The following is an 8093-nucleotide window of genomic DNA, read 5'->3' as shown; positions in this document are numbered from 1 at the left end:
GAATTGTTGTATCTGCATTAATTTTTCGGTCGGGTACACTACGAGTTGAATTGAGTGCCGAGTATCTCGGCTTTGTTCTGGTTTGTGCGTTCTCGCTAATATTGCTCGTTAAATTCTGAAAAATGGAAGAGAAATATGGAATTTTGAAGTATTTTATCACCTTGGCGGTCTTATGGTGCGCTGGAAATGGAGTTGGAGCGCAGCAAGAGAACCAGACAGTCTTTTTAATGTGGAAGTAGGACAACCCGGTAGACAGATACCTTCCACTCTGTTTGGACTATTTTTCAAGGAGATAAATCATGTTGGAGCTGGTGGGTTGTGAGCAGATCTTGTAAGCAATAGAGGATTTGAAGCTGGGGGCCCTAACACACCATCAAATATAGTTCCATGGTCACCCATTGGTGATGAAGGATCTGTATTGCTGGCGACAGATCGGTCATCACTCTTTGAACTCAATAAAATTGCCCTATGGAGGAAAATGTTCAATGCGATGAGTTGGATATGAAGCTAACTAATAAAAACATTGAAGGTAGCATGGAAAGTCATCACACTCGCTCAAGCAAACACGCTTTACAATATGTGAGGGGCGGGATGGGACAGAGACTTCAAACCGAGATGTTTTGATATTTCCATATATGATGAGATACAAAGGATTGACACACTTTGATGTTGATACCTTTGTGGAAGAGGTGATTGTCAAAGATACAGAATGGCTTTCAGGAAATCCAATTGACTTTGGATAGATGCCAATTGTTGTTGGACAGATTGGATGGCCAACAGATGGGGGATTCAATGCATCTGTCAGCAATGCAAAAAGATTCATTCAAGGACTAGTAAACCACGTCATAAGCAACAAGGGCACCCCGCTTAGGCATGGAATCCCCCCAATAGAAACATATATTTTTAAGTCTACTAGATGAGGACCAAAGGAGCATTCTGCACGGAAATTTTGGAAGACATTGGGGCATATTTACAATTGATGATCAGATTAAATATGAGAATGACATAGGGCAAGATGCGGGTCTGGTGAATGCAGAAAATGTTCGATACCTCTCTTCAAGGTGTTGTGTTGCAAATGATAACCATGATCTTACAAATGTGTCAAGGCATGTGAAAAGGCCTGCTCAACTTCAGATTGTACAACCCTCCTTTCCGGAGGTTCTTGCAATCATATTGGGTCACCAGGAAATATCTCATATGCTTTTAACAGCTACTATCAATTTCACAATCAATCAGTTGATAGCTACAATTTCGATGGTCTTGGGATGATAACAATTGTAGACCCATCAATAGGAGATTGCAGGTTTTTGGTTGAAACTAGTGACTCATATGCTTCTAGCGAGTACAACAGTGTAAAGAAGCATTGGATAGTCCAATGGACATTTCTATCATGTACTTTGACTTTTCTTGGCATTATGTTCTAGAATGTTATACATGATAGCGGTCTATCTATTATTTTGTCTCTAACTACAGGGTTTCAGATATCTTGTTCTATTTATTCATGGCCAAAGGTAAAACAGTGTCGATTTTGATTTGCACCTATTTTGTTGAACAACGACTCAATGGCCAAATGTATTAGACTGAACACTTTAAAATCCCTAGGGAATTACCCAGGGGCCAACATCATATGATGTTTTCTGTAGCCTTGTTGCATGGGTTCTAGTAAATTCTTAAAGGTGATCTCAGTGTCCACAGGCCTACAATTTGATGATGAATATTTTTCCCAAGGTAAAAGAGTTGATTCATAAAGAGAAAGAAAAGTAGGACAAGTTAATTCAGAAACATACTGTAGTAGTTGATAGCTACGATAAGAAGATACCAAGCCAAAGCTAGGTTGATTTCAAGAAAAAGGAGGCGAGATACATCAGAATGGTTAACTGGCAACTGAGAGCTCGGATCAAAGTTATGAAAATGAAAATTGAGGATTTAAAGATGCAGCTAGAAAAAATTTCCTTAAGGAACTCACATATCAATCTGTGTTTTGGTGATTACACAGCAGTTTCATAGCGTGCTACGAAACTAGTGAAGATGATACCTAACGCACAGCAGTTTCGTAGCACGCTACGAAACTGCTGTAGCTACATAATTGAAACCCAGTCAACCAATTTGGAGGGACCGAGGGGAAATTTTTGAAAAAGGAATCTCTTCAAATGATCATGTAACAGGTGTCAACATTCAACAAAGGAAGAAACAGGTGGGAGAGACCTATATTCGAACTCTAAACTTTTTGTTATAAAGTGATCAGAGTTACTATAGTTCATGATATTCAACAGCTTGGAGGAGGTCTTGTCTTCACACATGCAAAAGGTTGACAACACATCAAGGACATGGCATCCTAATATATTTTTGTATAATCAAAGAAGAAGGGCATGGTTAATTATTTATGAATATCTTTGAGGAAACCAAAAGCATAAAACAGGGGCAGCTTCCTATTTCTCAGCAGCAGTAAAGAGATAAGATGGTTAGGGCCGACAAAGATCTTTAAACATCCATCAAGGCTAAAGCTGAAGGAAACCACTTGTCAGAGAATGAATATTGATTGTAATAAATGCTATGTTCAGCATGATGTAGAATTAGAATCCTAATTGTTTTAGGTTTCTAGAGCTGTCAATTAGTAGTAAGTTGCTTTTAATAGTTAGTTTAAGATGTCAATAGGTGTCATGAGAAGGAGAATTCGAGTTCCCCTCATGCTTGAGGAGGAATCTAAGTTAGTTAGAAGAGCTCTATATATAGGAGAATCAACAATGTAATAGAGGTTGGAAATTTATAAGTAAAAGCTTTGATATTTGGCTTAGGTAAAGACTCTGTTTTTTTTGGTAATATAGTACTGGCTTATGCTTCTCAAGAATCATAAAGAGTTCAATGTAATGAGTTTCTGTTGTTGTCTTTTCATGTTATCTACAATGTTATGAGTATTTGATTACTTAGAAATCACTTACAGTGCTCTAATTTCCTTCATATACTCATAAAATGCCTTCTATGTGTTTGGTATGTTGAAATCTGAATGCCTTAACTTCCATGCAAAGCCAACCCTATTGTTAATACTGAATCATATATGACTCCATAAGCGCAATGGATACTTTTTAGTTATGTTTCCACCATTTTCATTTCTTAGTTGTTTCACAAGAGTTAGCCATCTTGATCATAATCAAAAACCTTTAATCCTTTGAGAGAGCCCTCTCAGGCTAAGGAGGCTAAGCCTTAGCTAAAAGATTGGTTTGAAACAGTTACTTGAAGTCTTCCTGGTCTACAGCCTTCCAGGGCCTGATTTTGAGATAATATTTTGGTGCATCTACCAGGAGTCTGAAGATTAATCATTCCCGAAATTAAGAAGCTGAACTTTTGAAGGTAGCAGGAGCTCAAATAACTTTTCGAGGTTGCAAAACTACCTTGGCGACTCCACTGTTGAAGAATTCGAAATTCATAGATTCATGGTGATTCCATTGGAGTTATGAAGGACCCAGATGCTACCATTCTTATTTCAAGGTATGCATGCATAAATTTTTCAGGAATTCATGGTTTCCCAAATCATTTTCCCAAAGATGCATATTTTCTAAGGAATGGTCCAAAATTCAATGGAGAAGATTTGCATTTAACTTTGAAGCATATATCAGACTTCTATGATTTTACACAGCTTCTTAGAGTTAAACATGAGGATGTTTGCATTATGATGTTCTATGATTCATTTCAAGGGAAATGTAAACGGTGGATTGAAAGCTTTCCTGCTAAATCTATTAAGTCATTTGAAGACTTTTGGTTTATGTTTTTGGAGGAATGGATAGATAGATCAGATGTGGTGGCAAACTCCCCTTCAATTCAAAGTTTCAAACAATGGAATGATGATCATATTAATGAAGAAATAGATGAAAATTTTTCTTTGTCCTTGTCTTCATTTTTAAAATCATTTGAGTGCAAGATAGAAGATAAGATGAAATTTTTGGATGAATTTGCTAAAGACATTGAGAAAGATATTGAACATTTACAAGGTAAAATTCAATCATATAGTCTTCATGGTTATGAACATTCTTTTCAAAAGATTTCTATGGCAGCACATAAGGAGAGGGTGTTGCTTCCTTTCTCTTTCGTGATTGAGGAAGAGTACACTGTTATTGAAGATCAGTTTGCACAACCAGAAAGTTACGAGAACCATCAAGTTGATCATGTATTCTAGGATCCTATAGCTGACTACATGGAAGAGTTTTACTCTCCAGTGTTTTAGTTTTTCTATGAATATCAGAGGCAATTTCAATGGCAGTGGTCATCACAATATCATAGTGTCTCTGAACTCCGATGCAGTCAAAAAACTCAAATACCAGATAAAACAAATGATTGGCTACATTGAAAATTTCACTTTGATTGAGCTGAAAGAAGTTTGAATTGATAGGGTAGGTAGGTAGGAAAATGAAAATAAGCTCAAGGTTGGCTGAGCATCTTTTAGTAGATGTATATTTCTTTCTCCTACAATGATCATCAAGATTAAACCCGAGGTGAAGGCCTGAGAAGCTTGAAGAGGATGCTTGTCAAGCAATTGTCAGTTTGTCATATGAGGATGAAGCACTGGACCTGCGAGTTCTTAGCATACTACAGGAGCACACTATCCCAAGTGGAGCCACCTGTTATCAGCTAAGAAAAATTTTCTAAATTGTTCATATCATTTTGATTGTAAAGGTTTGGTGTTAGTCTAGGTTTAGTTTTCTTTTGAAACAGGGTTTTCTTCAGTGACCACCATGCTCTGCTTCAATTTAGCAATGTTTGTGATACCTATTTCGTTAGGGCGGGCAATGTTTGCTTCAATTCCACGGCTTCCAATTACCCATAGAATTAACTGCAACAATATCGGATGTTATGTCATTTGGGCTATGGCAGCTGGAGTTGGATATTTAGTAAACTATTTGAGAGTTCACAGCTTCAGAGTTCTTTTCATGCAGTTCATAAAATGGTCTTTAATAGTTCTGAAAAGTTGTATTCTTCTATCATTATGGATCATCGTGATACCTGTTTCATCAGACTTTTGTTTGATCTTCTGGTGGTAGTCTCTTTGTGGGTTCCTGTGGATGAAAGTCCCGTGTTTCTTCTCTATCAGGATTGGGTTTTTAGGCTTATCTTTCTCAAGATATGGACAAAATTGGTATTGTTAGGTCAAATGGCACTCCTTACAGATGACAGTTGGCGAATAAAGTTCGAGCAAGTCAAAGCAGATGGGTTTTCTTGCTTACGTGGATTATGGGTGCTTCGCCAAATTCTGTCACAAATAATCATAAAGCTTTTGACAGCACTTTGTGTGCCATATGTCTTTGCTCATGATTATAATGCAAATTGAATAACAGCAGTTATCCTGAAAACACATAGCATGAATGAAGCACATGCCCTTTTTACATGCATTGGAATTATGGTTGGGGGGTGGCTCTGTTGTTTTGGAAGTCCTCAACATTTGAAAACACGCTTTGGCAACTATCTTGAACTGGAGGGGAAACCTATTGATGTTAGTATGGTAGAATTAGATAACTTGTGCAATACTCTACAAGATATGTTGTTTGACTTTCCGATCCTTTCTATAGGTATCTTGAGTGATCTAGAAATTTGTATTGGAGGATTAGAGGCTGGCTCCTCCACTCACATGTCAGAAACTAATTTGTCACAATAGGTGGGCTCATCAATTGGAACAGCTTCAGGGTTCTTCAGCAAGGCGTGAGTATTGAAGAATTTAAGGAAAGAGTTGATGGATTTAGAACAGAAACCTTTAAAGTCTGAGAAAGATTGTATTTTCCGCATCTGTCATATAATTTGAGGCCCTGAACAGATATTTTCGTGTATCTGCTAACGATTGCTGAAAAATTGTTATATCTGCATTAATTTTTCGGTCAGGTACACTACGAGTTTAATTGAGTGCCGAGTCTCTCAGCTTTGTTCTAGTTTGTGCGTTCTCGCTAATATTGCTCGTTAAATTCTGAAAAATGGAAGAGAAATATGGAATTTTGAAGTATTTTATCACCTTGGCGGTCTTATGGTGCGCTGGAAATGGAGTTGGAGCACAGCAAGAGAACCAGACGGTCTTTTTAACGTGGAAGCAGGACAGCCCGGCAGACAGATACCTTCCACTCTGTTTGGACTATTTTTCGAGGAGATAAATCATGCTGGAGCTGGTGGGTTGTGGGCAGAGCTTGTAAGTAATAGAGGATTTGAAGCTAGGGACCCTAACACACCATCAAATATAGTTCCATGGTCACCCATTGGTGATGAAGGATCTGTATTGCTGGTGACAGATCAATCATCACTCTTTGAACTCAATAAAATTTCCATGCAGAGGAAAATGTTCAATGCGATGAGTTGGATATGAAGCTAACTAATAAAAACATTGAAGGTAGCGTGGAAAGTCATCACACTCGCTCAAGCAAACACGCTTTACAATATGCGAGGGGCGGTATGGAATAGAGACTTCAAACATAGATGTTTTGATATTTCTAGATATGATCAGATACAAAGGGTTGACACACTTTGATGTTGATACCTTTGTGGAAGAGGTGATTGTCAAAGATACAGAATGGCTTTCAGGAAATCCAATTGGCTTTGGACATATTCCAATTGTTGTTGGACAGGTTGGATGGTCAACAGATGGGGAATTCAATGCAACTGTCAGCAATGCAAAAAGATTCATTCAAGGACTGGTAAACCACGTCATAAGCAACAAGGGCACCCCGCTTAGGCCTGGAAACCCCCCAATAGAAACATATATTTTTAGTCTGCTAGATGAGGACCAAAGGAGCATTCTGCATGGAAATTTTGAAAGACATTGGGGCATATTTACAATTGATGATCAGATTAAATATGAGAATGACATAGGGAAAGATGCGGGTCTGGTGAATTCAGAAAATGTTAGATACATGTCTTCAAGGTGGTGTGTTGCAAATGATAACCATGATCTTACAAATGTGTCAAGGCATGTGGAATAGGCCTGCTCAACTTCAGATTGTACAGCCCTCTTTTCCAGAGGTTCTTGCAATCATATTGGGTCACCAAGAAATATCTCATATGCTTTTAACAACTACTATCAATTTCACAATCAATCAGTTGATAGCTGCAATTTCGATGGTCTTGGGATGATAACAATTGTAGACCCATCAATATGAGATTGCAGGTTTTTGGTTGCAACTAGTGACTCATATGCTTCTAGCCAATATAGTAGCGTAAAGAAGCATTGGATAGTCCAATGGACATTTCTATCATGTACTCTGACTTTTCTTGGCATTATGTTCTAGAATGTTATACCTGATAGCGGTCTATCTATTATTTTGTTTCTAACTGCAGGGTTTCTGATATCTTGTTCTATTTATTCATGGTCAAAGGTAAAACAGTGTAGGCTGTGATTTGCACCTGTTTTGTCAAACAACTACTCAATGGCCAAATGTACTGGACTAAACACTTTAAACTCCCTAGGGAATTACCCAGGGACCAACATCATATGATGTTTCTTGTAGCCTTGTTGCATGGGTTCTAGTAAATTCTTAAAGGTGATCTCAGTGTCCATAGGCCTACAATTTGATGATGCATATTTTGCCCAAGGTAGAAGAGTTGATTCATAAAGAGAAAGAAAAGCAGGACAAGTTAATTCAGAAACATACTGTAGTAGTTGATAGCTACGATAAGAAGATACCAAGCCAAAGCTAGGTTGATTTCAAGAAAAAGGAGGCGAGATACATCAGAATGGTTAACAGGAAAATGAGAGTTGTGATCAAAGTTATGAAAATGCAAATTGAGATTTAAAGATGCAGCTAAGCCAACAGAAAAAATTTCCTTAAGGAAGTCACACATCAAGTTGTGTTTTGGTGATTACACAGCAATTTCGTAGCGTGCTACGAAACTGCTGAAGATGATGCCTAACGCATAGCAGTTTCGTAGCGCGCTACGAAACTACTGTAGCTACATAATTGAAACCCAGTCAACCAATTTGGAGGGACCGAGGGGAAATTTTTGAAAAAGGAATCTCTTGAAAGGATCATGTAACAGGTGTCAACATTCAACAAAGGAAGAAACAGGTGGGAGAGACCTATATTCGAACTCTAAACTTTTTGTTATAAAGTGATCAGAGTTACTAT

At 37.9% G+C, this 8093-nt stretch overlaps 2 pseudogenes; both read left to right on the top strand.

Annotated features, from left to right (window-relative positions):
• The first annotated feature begins 638 nt into the window (after positions 1 to 638).
• LOC149200997 (glucan endo-1,3-beta-glucosidase 9 pseudogene) lies at positions 639 to 1424 on the top strand (annotated as a pseudogene).
• A 5043-nt stretch (positions 1425 to 6467) lies between these two features.
• LOC149200996 (glucan endo-1,3-beta-glucosidase 9 pseudogene) lies at positions 6468 to 7256 on the top strand (annotated as a pseudogene).
• The last annotated feature ends 837 nt before the right edge of the window (positions 7257 to 8093 follow it).

Source organism: Pinus tabuliformis, chromosome 2_1 (genome assembly GCF_031772625.1).
Source record: "Pinus tabuliformis cultivar Carrire ecotype Pingquan chromosome 2_1, CPIR1, whole genome shotgun sequence".
Lineage (NCBI taxonomy): Eukaryota > Viridiplantae > Streptophyta > Pinopsida > Pinales > Pinaceae > Pinus > Pinus tabuliformis.
Note: the sequence above shows the minus strand (reverse complement) of the source record. Positions and strands in the feature narration are given on the sequence as shown.